The following is a 24,640-nucleotide window of genomic DNA, read 5'->3' as shown; positions in this document are numbered from 1 at the left end:
TCCTCAGATTTACATGTTTTAAGTAAAGTACTGATGAAAACCTACTGGACTTTAGATGAACAATTTATCTTTTAATGTGAGCCAAAAGATAACACAATCCACAGTGGAAAAATGAATTCATGTAGAGAATCACATTTTCAAAAGTTCGCTGACTGACAGCAACAAGGCACACACCTTTCTCTCTGCTCACAGCAGCACATCTAGGCTTTCAAAGGCAGGACGCAGTCCCGGGGAACCTGCCCACGCTCCCCCTTACTGCCCTACGGACGAGCACCCGTCCCTCAGAGCCAACAGCCACTGGCGACACGACCACTCACCAGGGCCTCGGCATCCTCAGCTCTGATGGCTGAGAACAGAGAAGCCAGCACGCGCCGGGGCAGAGACGGCCTTTTGTTCCCTAGAAGGATCGCCGCAGCTCTGCTCACACCTGCCAGGGAACAGTGCTTCTCCAAGAAGCCCGCAGGACACAGTGACAGAGGCGCGAGTTCTGACCTAGTACGCAGTTACCTCTCACCTTCTGGTAGGTGCAAAGAGCAGACTCTCTCACAAGTTACAAACATCATTATTTAAGAAACTATGGCCTGCACGAGCACAGCTTACATCACACCAAGACAAAAACCACAGCGTCATTTTCAGGCAGTAACAAGGACTTCTTTTCAACAGTGTGTTCATTGAACAGAAAGCCAAGGACCGCAGCCCATCGCTGGCCCCCCACACAGCGGGCGCAATGTGGGAGACAGGAGCGGGGGGACAGGCCATGGCGGCCGGCAACCGGCAGGGAGGCAGGGACGCCTGACCAAGGAACGGCGCTGGGCAGGAAGGGCACCCAAGATTTCTGGGACACGACACCAAGTTAAAGAAAGAACACAGCGAGTCGGCTGACTAATGCGGGTGGACTGTAAACATGGGGGGAGAAGGGGCAGAGGCTCCGCCCAGAGAAGGGAGGGCGGCAGGACGGACAGGGACAGGCAGGAGGGGCAGGCGGGGCTCTCCCGCTCGGGCCACACACTTGTGAGTCTGAGGCACTGCCGGGGAGACTGCACCTGGCTGGTGGACCACGGTCAGAAACACTCACGTACTGAGTTGTTTCTTTCCCCCACTGTTTTATTTTGAAATGATTTCCACTGATGAAAAGAAGCGCCGGGCCCTGTACAGCCTTCAGGAGGCTTCCCCTAACGGTAAAACCAGACATCACCAGTGACGCGGTCAAACCCCGAAGACCCACAGGCACCGCGCCGGCTGGCCCCCGACCTGACCGTTCTGCTCCGGCCCAGGCCCAGAACCGCACCTAGGGCCACGCCCCCTTGTCTTCCTGGTTACGTTTAAGGGTATAAAATGAAACAATACTATTTAAAATGACATGAAACAGAGCGGAAGCAGTTTCTGCTTTGCACGCAGGTCTGTCAAACACCCACAGAATTTATTAAAAACAAACAAAAAAACCTCATGAGGATTAAAAACCCAGAACTCTGCGCGTGCACGCGCGCGCGTGTGTGTGCGCGTCTCTCTCTCAACGGGGTTATTTAGACCAGAGAAGACACAGTTTGAAGGAAATTATCCAGAGGCGTGAAGTCCCCTTGGCTCTTCAGCGAGCAGAAAACCACCCAGGGGCAGGCCAGGAAGCACAGATGAGAGGCAGGACTGGGCTCAAAGGCCAGAGCGCAGCACAGGCACAGGTAGGGGCAGGGGGGACACCAGCCCCACACTGGGCAAGGCCCTGGCCTCCCTCACAAGTCCTAAAAGCAGGACCTGAGAGGAGCACCTTGTTTCCAAGACTAACCGGGCCCCCAGAACAAAGCCCAGGAAGGTTTACAGATGTACAAGATTACGCGGTACCCACCGAGGCAAAGCCCGAGTCTGGCATCCGGACACGCGCAGACACGGAAGCCGGAGTGACCCGAGCAAAGACTAAGGGCACGTGAGTCCACCCTGACAGCAACAGAAGAAACAACAGAGCGGGCGGAAACCACCAAGCCTCCCCACAAAGAGACACTGCCCTCCCCCTGCTCGTGCGCTAGGCTCCGGGCCCGCTCTGAAGGACAAGAGGGGGGCTATGAGGGCACCACGCAGGAAGCCGGCAGGCGCCCCCATGACCAGGCGGTCGAGGCTCGCCCCCACGGGCCACGGTGACAGTGTGCACCCCAGAGCAGATGTGAGGAAGAGACACACTCTCTCCGGAGTCATGTCTCCCCCAAAGCCAAAGACCCAGTCCATGAAGAAAAAACCACACAAACCCCAAGAGGACACCCTGCAGAACAAGGGCTGGAGCTCTCGCAGACTCTCGCGGTCCCGAGGACCAGGAAGACCGAGAAGCTGTCCCTGAATAGGAGACTCGGGAGACAGGACGAGTGACCGCACTGGGCGCAGTCCCGGGACAGAGAAGGGCGGTGACGGAGGACAGCGGCAGCCGGAGCGGCCCGCAGGTGCATGAACAGCAAGGCCCCACCGCCGGCCGCCGCCCCATGGCGTGGGCCACAGGAACCGGACATGTCAGCACCGAGAGGAGCCAGAGAGAGGCATACAGGAGCTCTCCTTTGTCTAACTTCTCTGAAAATTTGAAAAGTTTTCCAAAATAAGAAACATACAGGAAAAAAACACCCCCAGGCATGCAATTAAGAAAACAGAGCACATAATAAGAAAAACCAGTCAAGTGGAACCAACGCAGAGTTGACACAGATGGCAAGACGAGCAGACGCAGCCATCAGTCGCTTAGCGCATGGGCGCTCGAGACACGCTAGGCAGGAGCCTCCCGTGAGGACCGGGAGAGGAGAGACAGCAGGCGGCACTGCCAGCAGCAGAGGTGCGCAGCAGAGACAACTAGGGACACTGAGCACAGACCGGAGGGGACACAGAGAGTGAGCGAGGTCAGGCCAGCAAGCAGGCAGCCAAGAGCACTGCTGGCCCCTCAGGGCTGAGGCCACAAAGATCCCAAAGCAAAGGGCCACCAAGCGTTCACATTCTGAGGGAATAACTGCACACTCGAGAGCCAAGGCCCTAATGGACCCCAAGGAAAGAAACGTGAAGGACAAGACACCACGGACCCCCCAGAGAGAACAGCGGGACCAGCGGAGAGGGGAGACGGGCGGCTGTGCACGGACACAGGCCAGGCAGCATCTGTCAAGAACCACGAGAAAAGGTCCCTCGTCCTCCCCTCAACAGCCACGGAAAGTCGTGCAGAAACAGAGGAGCCGCTGGAAGTCTGTCCACCCGAGGGAGACGACTCTGGATGCACACAGGAGTCCTCACCCCAAGTGAAGGACGCCGGAAATGGCAAGGACACAGCAGATACTTCTGTTCTAACGACTGGGAAAACGTACGACAACAGCATGAAGGCTGGGGCAGGAGACACGGGAGGATGCCATTCAAGGCTCTGATGCTATGAAAGTCGGACCTGACAGTACATTTGAGCCCCATCACACCAATAATCACGCTAGGCGTCAACAAGTTATCTAAACACCCGTTAAAAGCGAGAGATTATCAGTTGGGTACACTCCTTACCAACTGTTTTTACATCTGAAAATTTTTAAAATCAAAGCTTTTTTTAAAGTACATGGATGGTGGGGCGCCTGGGTGGCTCAGTCGGTTAAGCATCCACCTTCGGCTCAGGTCCTGATCCCGGGATCCTAGGATCGAGCCCCACGTTGGCCTCCCTGCTCAGCAGGGAGTCTGCTTCTCCCTCGGCCCCCACCCCTCACCCCCAGATCATAAGCTCTCCCTCTCTCTCAAATAACTAACTAAAACCTTGAAAAGAAAAAAAAATTTTTTTGGAGGACAGGAGTAGCCTCCATTTACTTTCTTTTTTTAAGATTATTTATTTACGAGAGAGAGAGAGAGAGCGTGTGTGCACACAGGGAGAACAAGAGGGAGAAGCAGGCTCCCCTCCGAGCAGGGAGCCCGATGCGGGACTCGATCTCAGGACCCTCGGACCATGACCTGAGCCAAAGGCAGAGGCTTAACCAAATGAGCCCTCAGATGCCCTCCCCCATTTTTTTCAAAATTCTTAAAATAAGGAGGAAAGGCATGTGAAATCCGGCTTAAAAAGATGGGACTTGTTAGGTTCAAGAAAGAAGCAGCAAATATAACCAAAGTGCCCTTCTTCAGAGGCCGTCACCGGTTGAGACAAAACCAATCTAGAAATTTTGCATCTCCCCTCGACGTCTTTGCTGGACAGGCTATGCCAACGTCCCTCATGAGTGTCGGCCTGAAAGACAAAGTGTAGGTGACCCGAAGCCGACCGAGTCCACCAGCGGCCAAGGGTGCCGGGACTCTCGGGTGGACGGAGCTAGAGGGTATGACGCCAAGGTGGAAGGAGTCGGTCAGGAAAGACGAACACCGTGTGATTTCACTCACAGGTGGAATTTAAGACACAAAACAAATGAACAAAGTGGGTAACCAGGAAACAGAACCTCAACTGCAGAGAACCCCCCGATGGCGACCAGAGGGGAGGTGGGGGGATGAGGGCGTGCACTCGTCGTGATGGGCACTGAGTAATGTACAGAACTGACCCACTAAGCTCTACACCTGAGATTAATGTAACACTGTACGTTCGCTGTACTGGAGTTAAATACATGGGGGAAATCTGTCTAAATAATGAAAAAAAACAGGAAAAGACTGTCAATTGGATTTTTTATTTATTTATTTATTTATTTTAGAACAAGGGAGGGTGGCGGACAGAGGAAGAGGAAGAGAAGCGGACCCCCTGCTGAGCGGAGAGCCCAACGCACGCTCGGCTCAGTCCCGTGACCCTGAGATCACAACCTGAGCCAAAACCAAGAGTCAGACACTTAACCTACTGAGCCCCCCAGGAGCCCCAGCTGGATTTCTTTCAAAGGCAATAACCAACTCCTGTAAGGCTGCCTGTAAGAAACCCCCCTTAAATATGAACACAAACAGTTTAACCTTAAAAAGACGGGAGAGGATGTGTGCTAACAGTGGTCAGAAGAGAGCGCAGCCGTTCCGGAATCAGACAAACCAGCCTGCCGAGCCCCGACCATCATCAGAGGTAAGTAAGGGCGTTTCATGATGATGAAGAGATAGATTCAGCCTCTAATAACTGAGCTTCAAAATAAACGGAGTAAACACTGACTGAACTGCAGGGAGGAATCCAGAAAACCACAATCATCAGAGATTTCAAGACCCTTTTCTGAAGAACTGCTAGGACAAATACAGAGAGAGTCAGCAAGGAACATGACTGCCCACCTCGGAAGGGTAGTAAGACTCATGACCTGGACGGTGGGCTTTAAACTGGAACGCCCCCTTTTGCATGTTTTATTGCATTTTATACAACAGGTGGAAAGGGGAATGAAGAAAAACATTTGTTTCTTTTCTGAGAACTTCAGGATGGGCCTCTCGGTCTGTTTTCTAAACAAAAGGAAAGCAGTGAGGAGGCCCAAGCTGAGGTTCTCAGGGCAGAGCATGGCCCCTCATTCAGGAACTCTCCCTGAGCATCTGCCTTGCAGGCTACCTGGACCGGACCATAGACCCTCGCTGCATCTGAGTCCTGGTGGACAGGCTATCAGAGGTGACCCAGCACCACCAGCGAGCTCATCAACAGCCTCAGGCCTGGGGTCTGCACTGGCTAACGCCAAGCTTCTGGACCAGAACCCTCCCCCCGAAGGCTGCGTTTTTCTGAACACTAAGTTTGGGGGGTTAGGGAGGATCTACCAGAAACAGCTTTTAACCAATTCCATTATCTAAGCAAGAAAACACTCGAGAGTGACCCCGTCACCACTGATGACCTTTCTTAGCATCTGAAATAAATGAGTGACCATCCATCACGCCATTTTGCAAAGGCACTTTGATACCCATTTACTCCTTCCTCCCCCACCCCAGAACTGATAAAGCTTAAACCTGGTAAGAAAGATGCTTCAGTAATAACTGCTGGACAATAATTTCAAAGCAGCCACACCCAGGAGAACCTCCCCAGCTACCCTACACCTGCTCCAGCTCCGGCCCTCTCCTTGTCCACTCCACCGACACGGAAGTCCACCGGGGAGCAGGACTGGGGGAAAGAGGAGTCAGAATGTAGCTTCATCCATACAGGCCTGGAAAAAACTAAAACACCGTGTGTTCACGGTGACACATAACCATGTCAGCTGAATTAGCAAAGGTACGTCCGCAGAGGTCTGCAGCAGCCCGGGACAGAGCTGTGTGCCCTGGGCAGGGTTTCACTCAGCTCTGCTCCAGCACCCCCAGGGGAGCCCAGAAGGGCCCTGCACTCTTCGCGCCCACTGGTTCTGATGGTGTGGGCAGCGTCCCGAATGCCCCCAGAACGAAGGAAGTCCACTTCCCAGGAGGGGGAGCCGCGTGGCTGACAGAGAACAAACAAAAGCAAGTGCTAAATAGGGTTTCAGACGAAAGCCTCACCACAAATATCTGGAAATTCAGCTTGACTTCCAGCATTCTTCTACGCAGGCTTTAGTCTAAAACATCACCGTCACTGCTTCTTGAGACCACTTTAAAGCCCTAAAATTGCACAGGAAAAATAACATGAAGGTTACAGGACTTACACTTATTATGAGTTTTAAATAAGTAACAATGTAGAGATTAGAACACCTGCATCTCATTTCCCAAAACCGGAAAATGACCTAGAACACCTACACATTATCCACTCAAAGAATCTACTATGGCAGGAGAAAGGACTTCAATACATCCTTTAATTCCTTCCAGAAAAAAACTCTGCCTGCTGAAGATGACGATGTTATGTTCGGGTGCTTCTGCTGGTCTGTCCTGCTCATAAATAAATCTTCCTTCTTTTTCCTGCCTCTTTTCCACGCGTGTGTGTGTCCGCGCACACTCACACGCAAGCACACGCACACACACGCACACATGTGGGGGACTCCGGGCTCAACTTCCTGTCCTAAATGGTCTCCCATACCCTGACACCCCTTACAATGGTCCCTTTCCCGACGGGCTCCTCAAATCCATCATACCCAAACCACAGCTTCTCCAAGCGTCCCCTTCCTTCTGGCTCCCGTCTCTGTGGGGACGCCGCTGTCCTGCTACCGACCCTGCCTCCAGGACGCGGCTGCTCGGCTTCCCAAGCCCACATTAGGTGGGGCGTTCCCTCAGGCCCCCAGTCCCGGAGCTGCCAGGGAGACAGCGCCTCATGCCTGCCTCCCCGGGACTCCAGGCCCACCGTGCCCTTCTAGCACACACCTCTGTTCACCACCTCTCAGGATGCCCCGGGTCGGACGTCCAGCAAACGCTCGAGGGAAGCCATCACTCTCTACCTGCGAGCCCGGCCAGGCCCAGCAGGTGCCAACCACATACTCGACAGTAAGAAGTATGTCCCACAGGGAGAATTACCACTTTCATCTGCAGGAAAAAACTGGTGCCAAAAAGAAGAGTCACAAAGAGGTAACAGGGACTGATGGGATTCTGAGGCTGCAAACGAGGAAAGCTCAAGACCGGAACTGGGTCGTGATGGTCGGATCTGATGACGCAGCCACGCCCGGACCCCACGGGATGCTCCTCCAGGCCCTTCCCGAGACACCCTGCGGCGGAGCCTCAGCAGCCTCGCGCACAGTCCAGCACAGAGCAGAGCAGCTCAAGGGTCCTTGTCAGCACCCCGCCATGTGGCCCTGTGCCAGGACCGCAACCCCAACTGGGCTTTCAGGTCCCGGGAAACAGAAGGCCTCGACCCCACCAAGCCCACCCTGTTGCTCCCAACAACCAACAGTCATCCTCACACGAGAAAGCTGCCTCTGACAGGTAAGAGTGTTTTCCGTCCTCATCTCAATAAAACCTGAAAAAGATCATTTCCTGTATGGGAATTATATTTTTAAAATCTCTGCAGGATTTGACAGCACAGTTCATAATTACTGGCCTAAAGAACTAAAAACAAGAGGTTGCTAGGGCCAGGGCGTCTAGGGGGCTCAGTCAGTGAAGCTTCTGCCTTTGGCTCAGGCCTCGGATGCAGTCGCACCCGGCTCCCTGCTCAGCAAGTCTGCTTCTATCTCTCCTCCTGGCTCAGCTCGCTCGCGCTCTCAAATAAATAAATCTAAAAATCTTTAAAGAAAAAAAAGAAAGAGAAATGCTTGGGATCCCCAGGGTGGCTCAGTCAGTAAGCATGTGACTCTCGGTTTCGGCTCATGATCTCAGAGGGTGAGACTGAGGGCCACCATCGGGCTCCACGCTCAGCACAGAGTCTGCTGGGGTTTCTCTCTCCCTCTTACCTTCCCCGCTGGTCTCGTGTGTACACACCCTCACTCTCTCAGTTGCTCTCAAATAAATAAATCTTAAACGACAAAAACAAAACCCACAAACAAACCAGGAGGTTGCTGAGGTGCTGACAAAGGCCTGGGGTCCACATTCCCAATTAAAGCAAGTCAGCCGCGGATGGAAGTCTGTCTCACGGTCTCACTGCAGCCAATCCAGAGAAGGCAAGTCTTAGAGCGACTACTATAAGCTGAGTATACGGAACTTCGTAACTTCAAGAAGTTCTCCTAGATAGCAAATACCTAACGACATATTTTAAGTCACTGCAATTCATAGCATCTTTAAAGATCCACGAGATTTCGAATAACAAAGACAAATTTTTAAATCCAGTGACCAGACTGACTAAAAGATAAGATTAAATCAAGTGAACAGAGAATAAGCAACACAACTTAAAGAATCTGAGAGAGTCCATGTATGACAGGAGGCGCAGGTCCATTCTGAAGCAGGAAGTGCCACATGAGAGGCCTGCGTGAGCCCCAGCCTGCCACCACAGCGCTCACCCCCCATCTGCTCCGCAACAGAAGGCAGAGTCACAGGAAGGGAAAACCCAGCTGAGGGTACACGCTTAACCCACAAGCACAGACCCAAGGACAGACGCACGATCTCATTCAGAGGGGACAGAGCTGTGCATTTCCATGAGAGCTTCAGGAGAGCTTCATGACGCAGGAGCCCCTGAATCAGGAGCCCCTGAAAATGTGCACTGCTGTGTGTACTGTGGGGAGATGACGGACGCGATCAGATTCTCCTAAGGCCCTGAAATTTCTAGTTGTGGATAAACACTTGGGCTGACTTGGTTTGCCCGGCTACATTTTTTCACACAGACCAAACAGCTTCCTACCGCTGTTTCCAAAATGGGGTCCAAAGCCTTGGAGATCCCCACAACTCTCTCACGATTTTTCCCACTGTAACACTGCCTTTCCAGCTGGGGCAGTATCTGCTCTGATGGTGCAAAAGTGATGGTCTGACTTCGCTGAAGAACCTCCATGGTAAAGCAGTAATTATTAATTTCGTTACATCCCGAGTCTCCAAGCTCGGCTCTGTCACATCCTATGTTACAAAATGAGAAACGGGCAGGAAGCACCTCTCCTGGGCACCAAAGAGCTGTCTCGGGTATAAGCGCTGCTGTGGGGACATCGCTGTTACGTGAGCCAGTGACTGACACACAGACGCTCGCTATTCCGGTGGAGGACCCCGCAGCACATCTCTGGAAAGTAACACAACAGGACTGCCATTGTCAGCAAAACACCTAAACCAATTTATTGCCAATGCAAAGCTTCTTACTTCGGTCAAATATCAGAACCCTGGCAAGCTCCCCACCACGAGCAGAGAGCTTCTGAGAGCTGTAGGGTCCCCTGATGAGGGGTGGCTGCAGAAGTGAGAGTCACTTTTAGACACAGCAAGATGCAGAAGACCGCATGTGCATGAGCTAAGTAACTCACCAAATCACCAACGCACCGCGCTATGAAACCAAACAAAGTGTATGACCGGGGACCTGAACGAGCCCTCCCACCCCACAGGAGCTCTGCACTGCGGCCGACCACCATCCGCACGCGTGTCCTGTAAAGAAAATCTCCAAAGTCAAGGCAAAAACTATTCAAGTGGGGCGCCTGGGTGGCTCAGTCAGTGAAGCATCTGCCTTCAGCTCAGGTCATGATCCCAGAGTCCTGGGGTCAAGTCCCGTGTCGGGCTCCCTGCTCAGCGGAGTCTGCTCCTCCTCTGCCTGTCACTCTGCCTACTTGTGCTCTCTATCTCTGTGTCAAATAAATAAATAAAATCTTTAAGAAACAAAGCAAAACAAAAAACTATTCAAGTACTCATCCCTACCCCCAACTACACATCTTTGTTCACTTTAACCAAAGCAATATGACAATCACCAGTGTTTTGTTCTGGAAAATACAGTTGTTTTTAGTAAAAATGTGTTATACAATGGGGTTTTTAATAAAAGATTTTATTTATTTGACAGACAGAGATCACAAGTAGGCAGAGAGGCAGGCAGAGGGAGAGGAGGAAGCAGGCTCCCCGCTGAGCAGAGAGCCCGACACGGGACTTGACCCCAGGACTCTGGGATCATGACCTGAGCTGAAGGCAGAGACTTTAACCCACTGAGGCTCCCAGGCGCCCCTATACAATGGGTTTAAGTAGCATTAGTAAGTAAATGTTTTATTGACAGACATACTTCTACAGACACAAGTTGTTTGGACTCTGCATTTACAGTATAAAGAGTTTCTGAGATGACCAGCATGAGGACAGGGCCCAGGAACCAAGGAAGTGAGGGGTGCATGGCCCCCCAGGTCCCGTGTCAATCACACGCCCCACCACGACCTCACCCATGCAGGACAAGACCACTGCTCCGCCTGCACCACTATGAACCATCAAGTGGATCCGAAGACAGAAAAGCCTACGCAGACAAAATCCGAGTGTCTCAGAGAAACATCAGCTTCCTGACTCCCCTAGGGGTGGCTCTGGATGGCACTGTTGGGCCTTGGGCCACAGAACTGTGCCCAACCGTGTGGACCTTTCTGCAGTCCTTGCTCCTTCTACAGAAATAGAAAATGGAGTCCCCTCTGCTGAGGCATGTGGAGACCAGCAGAACCACCCCCACGTTGGCTACGGTCAGGGACACGACAAACCCATTTGCCTCTGGCTGAGGCATGTGTGTGACTTTGTCCTTTTTGTGTGGCAAGAACAAAACACTAAATTTTACAGCATCCTTTTATAAACCCCAACAAGTATCACCCCCCAAATATCAAGACAAAAGGATCTAGAATAATGTAATGCAGGTGTCCCCTAATTTACAGATGAGGGAATGAAGGTCTGCATCCTGGGGGGAGGGGTTGTCCCTGCAGCACTGGCAGGTTCCGAGTCACCCCAAGCACCTGCGGTCCTTCTTCCTGGGACACATACTCTGCCAAGTAGGATTCGGCATCAGAGGGCCTGAGCAGTAATCCTGTTGTTAAATCAATAGAGCTTACGTTCAAAAATAACGAGAAAGGACCACAGGACACACTATGTTTTGAGGAAATAAATAAAATTGTTTTTGAGAACCTGGTGACATCCTGAAGTGGCTGAAGACCCCAGTGAATGCTCCAAACCCAGGTGAAGAAGCATGAGTCTCGGGGTGCCTGGGGGGCTCAGTGGGTTAAGCCTCTGCCTTCGGCTCAGGTCGTGATCTCAGGGTCCTGGGATCGAGCCCCACATCAGGCCCTTTGCTCAGCAGGGAGCCTGCTTCCCTTCCTCTCTCTCCACCTGCTTCTCTGCCTACTTGTGATCTCTCTGTCAAATAAATAAATAAAGTCTTAAAAAAAAAAAGAGTCATGAGTCTAGTCTCTGACAAACACTGAGCGGCGTGACCTCAGACACACTGGCTGGACACACTCAAGTGTGCTTCCCAAGGGGTCCCGCCAAGGGCCACGCAGTCTCTGGAACAGGAGGTGCACCCTCGGAGGCCCCCAACGGACGACAGCCTGGGGCTGTCCTTCTCCCGGGCTGGTTTCAGCATGAGAGGGACAATTTCCTGAGGTGAACGCCTCTTAAAACCACTGGGCAGACGCCTGAGAGGGACATGCCGAGGAATGCAGAGGCAGGAGAGAGCTCATCCCCTGCTCACCCAAATCCCTTCCCTGCCCCCCAGTCCCTGTCCACTTCCAAGCCCCCAGAAACAACCCAAAGTTGCTTTTCGTTTGTTTTCAACACGCATCGCTTTGGAGCGAACAGATTTGGCAAACGTGAAGGCCTCAAGCACTCGTGCAGGAAGACGACTTGGGCTCTGTGCACATGGCGACACCTGGGGGGGCCCAGAGCAGAGACGCCGCGTCCTCCCGTGCTCCCGCCTGGTGGTGTAAAGTCAGCAGCACCCCACGACCGCCCCGAGCTGTGTCTCTGATGGGGCACTGCCTGGGGCACACAGACGACGTGGCCGCGAGTGACCTGAGCAGCGTGTCCGCGTCCGCACGCGTAGCAGTACCATGAGCTACACAACATGAAGTGTTCCTCCGCGTCCCCAGGGATACGCTGTCCTGAAAGCCCCCATTGACTCCGCGTCCCCAGCGCCTGAGGGCCCCACTCAGACCAGTCCCAGAGAGGCTCTCCAACAACCACTGTGTGGCCTGTCACTCGCTGGTGTCAGGCTGGCCCCACAAGAACGCGGGGTCGTCTGTCCCAACCAGTCTAAGACCATGTCGACCGTGGCCTTGTTTTCTGGAAGGTCTGTGCTGTGAGGGAAGACACCCCGGGAGAAGACAGGACCCCGCTGTTTCACATCACGCCGAGGCTCAACGTAACAAATTTCGAGCAGGATTAAGCAGCTGCTGGTGGTGGTGGTGGCTTAGTAAGTACTTCCCCATCAAAATGATGTGGTTTGTCCAAATTATTTCCTGTCCTACTAAGAGATGAATTCATCTCCTTATTGTTGTCTTGATGACATCACATAGTAAAAGCTACCCAGCTACTGTTTAATGAAATCTCGCAGATCAGAAAACAAACACTCCTGGGGCGCCTGGGTGGCTCAGTGGGTTAAGCCTCTGCCTTCGGCTCAGGTCATGATCTCAGGGTCCTGGGATCGAGCCCTGCATCGGGCTCTCTGCTCCGCGGGGAGCCTGCTTCCCTCTCTCTCTGCCTGCCTCTCTGCCTACCTGTGATCTTTGTCAAATAAATAAATAAAATCTTTTAAAAAAAAAAAAAAAAGAAAGAAAGAAAAAAGAAAACAAACACTCCTTCCCCAAACAGCAGTGCGGAGGGCAGGTGCACAGACAGTGACAGCCTGCAAAGCGGGTGGGGGTGCAGGCCGTGGGCCACCAAGGAGCACAGCTGTGCGAGGAAGCGGCTCTGGAGACAGAGCCTCACAGGATCCAAGTGAGGAGCAACTTTGGGAGGGGGGCGGTGGGGGGGTGCGGAGGCCCTGAGAACGGGAACCCTCTGGCAGGCCAGCAGTCAGCACACTGTCGTGGGCAGGGGCGCTGCCACCGACCTGGGGGCAAACGCCTCTGCGAACCCCCACACCTGAGACACCTGCGGCCCGCAGAAGGGGGCTGCAAGCACGGAGCCCAAGGCAGGAGAACGCTGCCTGCCCTGAGACCGACGTACGGGCCCAGGACACCACCCCGTCCCCCGCCACCAGAAGAGCCACAGCTGCTCCGGCCGCTAGTAACCCTCGGGCAAAGCATTCATTTAAAGGGTCTGAGGCAAACAGGAAGCCACACTCAGTCCTGAGGTAGGGCCGGCTCTGCCCCCCAGAGAGGACACAGCCGCTGTCGCTGTCCTGAACCCCAAGCGGGAAATGTGCTGAGCGTCACCGGTTCCGCACCCCATAGCAGGCAGGCTGTTCCTGCGGACGCAGAGGCTGTGCTCCCCTCCCCGGACCCCAGAGGGTAGCTCCGAGCGCCCACGGCGCCACGGGGGTCTCGGCGGAGACCCTGTGTTCAGCCTGTTCGTGCGTGTAAATACACTGCTGAGCTCCGGTGGGCACTGAGCTCCTCAGCAAGCAGCGCCACCAGAAGCGCGGTGGGGCTCTAAAACACACCGGCCGTCAGACTTCCCAAGAGCATCGAATGCCTCCTTCTCTCCACAGGCCACCCGGTCACGGTCAAGAGCAGGCCCAAGGCCAGGACCACAGGCTCCCCTGCACACCACCCACCCGACAGCCTGGTGACACCCAGCCAAAGCGGGAGGGAAGACTTAAACCTCTCTCTTTCCGTGTTTCCTCACGGAACTCCCTCTCTCTTTCAAGATTTTCAGGGGCGCCTGGGTGGTGCCGTCACTGAAGCGTCTGACGACGGATTTCGGCTCAGGTCCCCGAAGACCGAGCACACAAGCTGGGCCCCTCGCCGGACCCCCCACCCTCCGCACTGCCCCCAGCTAACCACGCACCTGCACACTCTCTCGCTGAAAATACATTTTTTTTTAAACCACACTATTCACTATAATAAATTATTTCTTAAAAAGATTTTAAGTATTCTGTACACCTGACATGGGCTCCAACTCACAACCCCAAGATCATGCGTTGCGTGAGCTGCACGCTCTACCAACTGAGCCAGCCAGGCACCAGCCCCCAAGGTTATTTCTAAATGAATCCCAGAACAGCTTTTCCCCCAGAATCCATGTCCTCAAATAATGTTCACTAGCTTGTAATAGATGCCCTAGTTAGGTCATAAAGAGGAGAGAAAATGAAGTCGTCTATAGTGTGTGTCTGCACAACAGCTACAGGGCCTACCTCGGCAGGGACTAGCCCAGCGCGCGTGACCACGGTTGGCGCAAGGTGCGTACTTCCGGTTCCTGGTCAGGAAATGTGCTACAGGGAATCCAAAGTGTCCTCAGAACCCGCCCAGACCCCCAGGCACGTGGGGCTTGGAGCCCTCTCAGGTTCCTCCAGCTCTCCCCTCTGCCCTGGACGCATTACAGTGAGTCTCAGCTCATCTCCAGCAAACCTTCAGCCAGGAAATCACGGCGGTCCTAAACCCAGGTGTGCACTTTGTTTTTTCCGTTTCTTAATTATACACACACAGCAAGGGGTTCGTGCTTTGAGTCGGAGGCCCTTCAAGACCCAGTTACTCTGGACGAGAACGCATGCAGGATGGCCTCCAGGCGGACACATTTTACAGCCACACTCTGACCAGCACACGGAACTGTCCCCAGCCTCACAGAAAGACAGGGACCACCTCCCCAGCACTCCCCAAGATGGAGAGAAGGAACCCAGTTACAAACCACCCAAACCACCCAAAGAACTTCCAAGCAGTCCTGGAGGAGAAACAGAAGGGTGTGAGGGGTGAAGGCACCAACATGAGCCATGGAAGAAGGACAGCTGTGGTGAGAAAGACAGACACCGCCCTGGTGCTCAGGACCTCAGGGGACAGAGAGGACAAGGGACCTCAGGGCAGGAGAGCAGACACAGAGTTGGCCAGATGCAGCACATGCCTGCATCAAACAATCAGGACGGGGCGCCCGGGAGGCTCAGTGGGTCGAGCCTCTGCCTTCGGCTCAGGTCATGATCTCAGGGTCCTGGGATCAAGCCCCGCATCGGGCTCTCTGCTCTGTAGGGAGCCTGCTTCCCCCTCTCTCTCTGCCTGCCTCTCTGCCTACGTGTGATCTCTCTCTGTCAAATAAATAAATAAAATCTTTTTAAAAAATAAATAAAAATAAAAAATAAAAATGGGCCTCACCCTGGACCCAGGTTTCGCTGATCCTTTCCCAGGGCCTCACTCTAGACCCGGCCCATTTTAAGCACGTCACGTCTGCCCAGGAGCAAAGCCTTGGGGGGGCGACAGGTGCTGCGGTATAAGACCGCACCCTCTACCACACACACTCAGACCTTAGAGATGAGCCGACGTGCCAGGGGCAAAATCGTAGGACGAATCACAGCGAGGACCCGCACAGCCCACTTCCATCCTCCCTGAAGTCAAGGCTAACGCGACTACCTCTTGTGTTTCTGTAAGGACCCCAGGACTCCAACACTCCCTCTGCCACCCATCAGCTGGGGAAACTTGTAAACTCTACTACTTCACATCTTTGAGACCTAGAATCTTAGACCTGTTTTCTTGGGTTTTGTGGGGCTATAGAGAACATCCTGTGAAGGTATGTGCCACTCACAGGCCTTAAGAGTTACTGGAAGGCGCGTCAGCAGGCACTCTGCAGCGTGGTCTGTCGTCAGGGTAGGGGACACAGAAGCCCCACCCCAGCCTCCAGTAAGGCCATTCCAAGAAAAGACCCCAAATGAAGAATGCCGGAGAGTCCCAAACACGGCTGTTTCTTGGGATTTTTTTGGTGAGGTTTCCGTTCAAGGAGGTTCTGTGAGCCTGTACGCCTAACCATAGTTTTTCGTATAAAAACCACCGAAAAGAGTCTCAGGCCACACCACCCCAGGCTCAAGTGCAAACCTTTGTCTGCCCCGCCCCCTCACCCGTCGGTCTCTGCAGGACTCCAGCCCAGAGACCGGCTCTGCAATCCGGCTGGTCAGCCACCACACTGCGGTCCCCAGGCACAAACACGCCGAGAGAGAGACGCACCTGCAAACCCTATATGGGGCCACCCTGTCTCCACTCCCTCTCCATGAGCTGCGGCCAGCATTCCCACGGATCCCCTGAAAGTCACGAGACCCACGACACACAAAGGCCAAAAAAACATGGGGACAGACAGTGTGGGGGGAGGCGAACTAGACAGTAAAACTTCTCAAAAGAACAAAAATTGGTTTTTATGTTAATGGAAGTTTTAATTATAACACTGACGTTTAAAATATGGTATTAGCAGGCCAAAATACCCTAGAGCTTTGGAAGGTTTCTCTAATCAAATCTGGTCACAACGAAATGGCAGCTCAACTCTCAACTTCCATCGAACCCTAAGCATCTTCTGCTGTCCTGCTGCGGGGCTGAGGTGGACATGAACTAGTGCACCAGGGAACCAGACTCTGGTGGGCTCACGGATCTGCAGGCAGCATCCCGTCAGCCCTGAGGAGGACACGTTCAGATCTCTGGTTCCCACTGGCAACAAGTGGACAGGAGTAAGCGGTAAAGAGGCTGGCCGTACGCAGGAGACGAAGAGTGTGGACAGAGAGGAGAACGCAGGGAAAGCAGCGGCGGGAGCGACCCAAGCCAGGCCCGTGGGGCAGGTGCAGGGGGCCGGCCCCACCGAGCACGCACCCCACGGAGGCCCAGAGCCGCGGGAGAGCACGGTCTCCACTCGCTGCTCTGGTTCTGCCCTTCGCGACCAAAAATACTCAGGGCCCAAACCACTGCTGCTCCCGCCCTGGCGTACGAACACCCTCAGAGGTGGACAAGAACCCCCGGGTTTATTTTTTTCCAGAAAACAAATCATCCATTCACAAAAGGTCAACAAAGTCAAAAGCTGTAAAAGGAAAGTGTCGTTTCACTTCCCAAGAACGCTTTGCTCAATTCCTTTCCTTCTTCATCCCTTTTCCTGTGTCTTCCCAAGCAGAATGCCCTCTGAGCCCATAGGCGCTTGGACCCAGGCCCAAGGCGGGGACTTCAGAGCTCAGGGGAGGGGGCACAGAGCTACGAAGGAGAACACGGAGAGGCCGGCATCAGGAAAGCAAACACACGTTGTGTGCACAGTCCCCCGTGTTTGCAAGCAGAGCCCGATACACAGGGTCACACGAGAGCAAAGTCCGGGCAGCATCCACCACCAGAGTCAACACGGCCTGCTCTCCACACTCGGTCTCCTGAGCGCGAGACGCCGCGGACGGGGGACTCCACGCTGCATGGCAGCCACAGCTCTGCACACATCCAGGCCCATGCAGCCCAGACCCTGCCCTTCCCCGCCGCACGCACTTGCTGGTCCGATCGTGGGCCCAGCGGCAGGATCAGGGTTCTGCTCTGCCTTCTTTTCAAACCTGCTAGCCTGGCCAGCACTTTGTTCCATCTCTGGATCCTTCAAGCTGCAGGGGGACCCCGGTGGCAACAGAGAGAGAGCACGGACTGACTCAGCTGAACCGAACACTACAATCCCGAACTCAGAATCCTGCACACTTCAAATCCCGACACTACCCTTTATTTGACACAAAGGATATCCCAAATTCCTTCTCCCCAGAGGGGAGGCCGAGGGCAGTGACCATCAAGTCGCCTATTCCAGAGTGGAGAACAGACTAAGTTCTCCTCAGGCCCAGCAAGCCGGCATATCCCCCGACACGCCCCCTCCCGCCTCCCTCCTCTCACCAAGACCCAAGCGAGGTGCACACGGAACTTCCTGTAGCGGACCGCTCCTAGCTGCACGGAGCCCTCACCCCTGCGTCACAGGAGCCCTTCCGTTCCGCAAGGTAAAGCAGGAAGGGAAGGCAAATGTTCAGAAAAAGGTTCAGCTCACTTTTAACAGAGCTTAGAGCACCTACTCTATGGCTGACCCTGGCACATCTCTCCATCCTCAAATACTAAGCGAAGAGGAGATCCCTTTAGCCAGCTTTAAAACTTGATGGTATTAAAAAAACAAACATTGGCTCCATGAGACTCCCCACAAGTAAAAAAGAAGGAAAATAATAGTAATTGACAGCCAATAAATAAGGTATCACAAACCACCCACAAAGACTTCCCAGGGCCCAAGCAGGTATCTCTACATGCCTGCCTTCCCAGTGGGCTTGGGGTCACAGAGCTCAGAGGCCCATTCCAGCTTGAAACACTCAGGGGGAAATGGACCCAACAGCCAGAAGTCCCAGCTGGGGTGTTGGCTCAGGCCTTCCCCTTCTGCTCTGACCTGCCTACTTTCCAAACCCTCCCCCTGCCCCGGGGCATATGACTGTCCCAGCATTCCAAGTACCCTGGGATAAGAGGACCAAAGTTCTACCCATCAGCAAGCACTGTGGTGGGGGAGACCAAGAGCTTCTGGGGAAAGCGGTCTGAGCACGCTATCTATTTTGTCATTAATCAAAAGACATTCACTTAATGAAATCTCATTTTAATGAGATCTAATATTCTATACTTTTTAACGTAGTTTAAGGGAGGCTAGCCAAAGGATATTCCCTAGAACTCTAAATATACAATAAAAACTTATCCTCAAAAATTCAGTAAATGGGGGGGCCTGGGTGACTCAGTGGGTTAAGCCTCTGCCTTCGGCTCAGGTCATGATTCCAGGGTCCTGGGATCGAGCCCCGCATCAGACTCTCTGCACAATGAGGAGCCTGCTTCCCCCTCTCTCTCTGCTGCCTCTCTGCCTACGTGTGATCTCGGTCTGTCAAATAAATAAGTAAAAATCTTTTTAAAAAGGGGGGGGGGGAGATTAAAAAAGCTGTTTGCCTACATGCAGACTGTAAGGATATTTTTTTAATTCAGTAAATGATACTGGCACAATTAGCTAAGTGTATTTCTTGGGTAAGGAAGCCAAGTGTGCTTTGTTATCTATTTTCAAACCCTAACAAGGCCTCTTTGTTAGAAAGGCAAACGCATGAGCACCAGGACCTACAAGCTCCTTAGGGCCACACACCCACACCAGCACTGCCCACAGGTCGTGGCGGCAGCAGCAGCAGGTGGAACCCAGCTGGCAGCCACGTGTGCTGTGACCATAACCTGCTCCCCACGGGCAGTGAGCACGGGGCTAGGGGCTGGGTCAGGGAGAACCACAGCTACTACCAGACGAGCTCAGAGAGCCTGTCTCTCTGCTTCAACACCAGATGGCAAAACTCTCAGGGGTCGCGAGGCACCCCACAACCTGAGCTGCAAGGTGTGCCAGCACATCAACAGTGGCTTCTGCTGTTGGCAAGACTTCCAGCCCCTGTGCTCTTGGGGGTGCGGGGCAAGGGCCAGCCATGCAGCCCTCTCTACAGCGAGCACCACCTGCACAGGGTACCCCGCTCAGCTTCACATCCAGGGACCCCAAGACTACGCTCTGCCAGTTCAATGTTTTTATCAAGTCAAAAGGCAATCACCTACTTTAAATAGAGGTGTTCAACTAAAAGTATAAACCATTAAAACCTACACCTCTGCTCATATAAACACCACCTCTATCATTACAACATGCTACTTTCAGAAGCTATCTTGTTTTTAGAAACATAATTCAGGGACGCCTGGGTGGCTCAGTCGGCTGAGCATCTGCCTTCAGCCCAGGTCACGATCCCAGAGTCCTGGGATCAAGCCCTGCATCGGGCTCCTTGCTTGGCGGGGAGCCTGCTTCTCCCTATGCCTCAGCACCCCCCACTCATGCTCTCTCTCTCTCTCTCTCTCAAATAAACAAACAAAATCCTTAAAATAAATAAATAAAAGTAAAAATCTGCCTTTTGGCTCCAGGAGCAGGCCTGGAGGGCAGACCTCAGCAAGCTAGCCGCCCGTGGTAATGCCCCTGCTCCACTAACACACTTGAGCCACTGGCCCCAGAGGAGACCTCACATTCATGAGAACCCTGATCTTTATTCAATCTAAACACTGTCGATTTTTTAGAAGACTATTACAATCAGTACTGCCTGAGTGTTTATAGTTCACAAAACTGGTAAGTGGCATGAGACACCTTGAGACAGTGCTTCCTGCGTTAGAAACGCTTCTAAAGATGACGCACCTGTGGCTCTCAATCCACCAGACCGACTGGGCCAACCCAAGAATTTGCCTGCAAAGAGTCACTAGTAACTTGTTTGCTTTTAATCAGAAAATACATTATTCTGAATCACCAAATACTTAACTAACTTAGACAGCATGTTTTCCTCATTGTAAGTGAAGACCAATATTACACTTTCCACAAAAATGCAGAGCTCAGCCTCCTGGTGGAAATGGGTTTGGTTCTCCCTCTGACCCCACCACGTCCTTCTCTCCTGGGCCTAGTCTCCCCACAGCTGCCCCACTGCCTATGACAACCAGGTCGAATGCACCCAAACACCCTGGAAAACCACCCTGGACAGCACACCTAGGTGCTACAAAGTCCACCACTACCCCACCTGACCACCAACACCCGCCCTGGCCACACTGGCTTCTTTCTAACCGCTAACCACCCTGCAGATTAAGAGAAGACAATGCGAGGCCGACTGTCAGAGACATCTAAGATTCCTGTTCTGTCGAACCTTATCGCATTCCCAAGGAAATACTTCAGGTCAAGTCACAGACACCGCCAAGAACGTGCCAAGTGGCCTGATTCTGTGATGGTGGAGATAAAGGACAGGTTCTGTTAGGTTAAGGATACTCAACCAAGGAAGCGGCAGGAAAGGTTTCTTTCCAATCTGCTAAGAACAACAAAATAGAGTGGATAATACATCTTTGGACAATCTGCTTTGAAACCACTCATGCCTGGTCAAGTATGAAACACTGAAACAAATCAGAGGAGTTTTTCTATCGTCATCAATGGACTTATCAGAGGAAGTAAACTGCAGCCAGTGCAACACATCTCCCAAGGAGGGGACTCTGTTGTGGAGCAACAGATGCCCGTGCTGAGATCTAAGACCAGGGTCCTTAAGGAAGCAGCTGCCCCTCCTCTCAAAAACTTTGCCAGTAATTCCCAGGAGGAAGCACACGGTCAGGGCAACCTAGCAAAAGATCCCATTCCTTATCCACCGGCCACATGAGCTGGCCTCCGACCCCTAGGACTCCCACACGTACCTGCCCAGGCACACAGGACAGCAGACCAGGGCACAGCCAGGCTGCCACTGCTTCCCCCAGAGGAGGAGAGCAGCTCTTCTCCATGTGCACCAGCACAAGACAAAGTGGTCAGTACTGGGCTGCAGTGGTCCCCAGACCCCTCGGTGACAGAGCTGATCAGATCAAGAGGTTGGACAGAAACAGACTTCCTTTGCAGCCTGGGACCCTGGGGAGCTCCCTCCCAGCCCACGGCTCACCACCACGGATCTGACACGTGCGCCACAGCCAGGGGTGCCCAGAACAGCATCCACAGGGCTGGGCCAGCACCATCAAGCCCACGAGAGCCAACGTGGAGATCTAGTGTTATCTTCCGGCCCCTCTCCACAAAGCAGTGAGAATAACCGAGTGACGGACGGCCGCAGTGCCGCGCAGTACTTACCGATTCCATAGCTGAAAGCCGAGGCTGGCGAGGCGGCTACGGCGTCCGGCACGGGCGTCCCAGAGCAGTGCTGTGCGCGTTCTGAAAGAGAGAGCACAGGCAGCTCACACACCGCTCCCTCGCCGCTCTGCCCAGCCTCAGTCTCTCCGTCTGGATCAACCGTCTCTTCCTCCACTTCACTTAACTCCACACCACAAAGAAGTTTTTAAGATCTGTGTTTAGCTGATTTGGGTTATAAAGGGAGCTCACACCTGGTGATCTGCTTTAGGGCATTATCCTAATGGGAATTTCTGTTCTCAGGATCTTCCCTGGAAAGCGGCGCCCGAAAGGCCGTCAAGGAAAGAACACTTGGGGGGCCTATTGGTCTCCCTGGAGATGAGGCTTCAGGACTGGGGCCTTGAGGGGTCATTTACAGACTTTCCTTCTCACGTGGCCTCCTCTATGGATGCCCCGTCATGCTGCGAAGGGAATGTAAACTGTCCCCAGTGACTTTCCTCTCCTGGCCCCTCACAGCACACACCGCCCCCCTCCGACCCCCAACCCATGCTCGGCCTCCACTGGAGGAGGAGGATTTATTAGCAAATAAATCAAGTGAGCACCGTGGCCTCGCCAGTAAGAAAAGGGAAGACTACAGTGCAGTGTCATGAAGAAAACAGACTAATACTGTCTGACCTCCTAGGAGAACTCAGAGATCTTCAAGAATAAAACAAGCCAGGAACAACAAGAAAAAGAAACCATTTCTTCACAACCCTTTTCCCTCGACCCCATCAAAATATCAGACTCTCTGCCATCTGCAAACACGTCACAAGGATGGAGTAAGTAAGGCAGTCACCTCCATGGGCAGGAGGCAAGGACAAGGCCGTCAGACACGCTGTCCACAGAAAGCAGGACTCCCCAGGTCTGTGCTCAGACTGCTGACCAGTTAATGTGGTCTCCTGACTACGCTCACAGGTAGGTGGGTGGCTGCAAAGATGAAGCAAGGTTCTCCTGTCCCTATGCTCCTATACAGGGTTCTCCAGAGCTAGGACTCAAGGGCTATTAAACACGACACAGAAAAGCAGCTTCCAATATGCAGTATTTGGTTTTACTGAAAAGCAACAAGTATGTGTTTAAGCTTTTCAATTTCTTTTTTTTTTTAAGATTTTATTTCTTTATCTGAGAAAGAGTGTAACGCACAAGCAGGGTGAGGCACAGAGGGAGAAGCAGGCTTCCCACTGGGCGGAGAGCCTGATGTGGGGCTCGATCCCAGGACCCTGAGATCATGACCCGATCGGAAGGCGGACGTTTAAACCAGCTGAGCCACGCAGGCGTTCCTGCTTTTCTATTTTCTTATGAAGACTGTAAAAGAACAATGCAGAACGCCTGACGAATGTCTGCGCTAGGAATCCAGCAAATGGCAATTTCTACCACTATAACTCTGAGGAAAACCTGAGGTTTTCTTAATCCAAGGTTTCTCAAACTCAGCAGCACTGACACAGGGGTGGCTCATCCTCTGTGTCCTGGGCACTGGAGGAGGACACTGGGCCTTCCAGGTGCCGGCAGCACCCTGTCCCCAGGCTGGGACAAGCAGAAGGGCTCCAGACACCGTCAGAGTCCCCTGAAGGGCACGACCCCCCGGGCAGAGGGCCAGTGCTGTAAATCCAACTGCCATCTGACAAAGGCAGAAGCCAAAGCAGACTGAGTTGTCTATGGTCATGCAGGAAATTAAAGGCAAACTGGAAGGAGAGCCCAGGTTTCAAATCCTGGGGTAAAGGTCTTTTCATTCTAAGGGAAAATATTTTAGTAGTTAACCCCATTATTTCTGAAAGGCATCACGAATGAAGAGTCTCCAAAATATTTACGCCTTTTGGCAGAGTAACCTCCTTTCTGGGAAGTACACAGTGAAGAAATGTTCTAAGAGATGAAGAAGGCAAAAAAAAAAAAACAAAAAAAAAAAAAAAAAGAGATGAAGAAGGCTTCATGTGGCACCCACGTTCCCATCGCAACTCCCACCGAGACAGGAGTGAAGCTCTGTTTCTGGACAGACGTGCCGGACACACCTTCTATGGCAGGACCACAGCTATAGTGGTTCAAGGAGCATGTTCCCAGCCCAGAAACAGAGGTCGGTGGGGACAGGATAAGCCGGTGTCCAACACAGTCGAGGGGGTGTAGGGAGCATAGGAAGCATTCAGCAGACGGGGCACCTGCCCACCCGCGTCTGAGGGCCAGGCCAGCCTGACACATGGATGCTCCAAGAATCCAGGCAGAGCAAAGGCCAGAGGTTCCCACCGATGAGACTGGCAATACGGACAAGACAATAAGCACAAGTGCTGAGGAAGTCTGATTCGTACAATCTGTGTAAGAAAAATGACACTTTTTTTTTTTTTTAAGAAAAATTAGGAAATACTTTTGCCATTAATTGTGGTTGTCTCTGAATAGTGTAACGGTGCAAGATCTTAAATTTTTTCTACGCTTTCATATCTCACTAATTCTTGTAAGGAGCTGGGCACTACATTAGGAGTAGAGAAAAAGCTTTTTAGAAAGCTACCAAAAAAGAATGAAATCTCACAGAGCACTTGGGCGGCTCAGTCAGTTAAGCCGTTGGCACAGGTCATGGTCCTGGGGTCGAGCCCCGCACCTGAGCAGGACGTCTGCTTCTCCCTCTGACCCTTCCTCTGCTCATGCAACCTCCTGCTGCCTCACTCTCTCGAATAAATGAAACCTTCCACAAAAACAGTAAAAGTGAGGTCCTGCCATTTGCAACGACGTGCATGGAACCAGAGGGTCTTACGCTAGCGGAAGGTGTCGGAGAACGACCACCACCACCAACTTCACGGGTAGATGTGGAAATGCGGAAACAGCACGGACATTCAGCGGGGAAGAAAGCAGAGAAGGAAACAAAGCAAGCATCAGAGTCTAAGCAATAGAAGAACCGCTGCTGGTGACCAGAGGGAAGGGGGGGGACGACGGGCGACACGCAGGGTGTGGGGTGTGAGGGTGCGCACTGGCTGAG

General features: G+C 52.9%; 1 protein-coding gene across 8 annotated transcripts in view; it reads right to left on the bottom strand.

Moving 5' to 3' along the window:
* Positions 1-24,640, bottom strand: part of ANKRD11 (ankyrin repeat domain containing 11) — a 183,347-nt gene that overhangs the window by 88,211 nt on the left and 70,496 nt on the right. For all 8 annotated transcript variants that reach the window (XM_047710062.1, XM_047710063.1, XM_047710067.1 and 5 more), the window contains one exon: positions 21,649-21,729. The gene's annotated coding sequence lies outside the window, so the exon portion shown is untranslated. Of the gene's footprint in view, positions 1-21,648; positions 21,730-24,640 lie in introns of those variants that run through there.

This window comes from Lutra lutra, chromosome 17 (assembly GCF_902655055.1).
Source record: "Lutra lutra chromosome 17, mLutLut1.2, whole genome shotgun sequence".
NCBI lineage: Eukaryota > Metazoa > Chordata > Mammalia > Carnivora > Mustelidae > Lutra > Lutra lutra.
The sequence above is the reverse complement of the archived record's forward strand: the minus strand, read 5'-3'. Positions and strand labels throughout refer to the sequence as shown.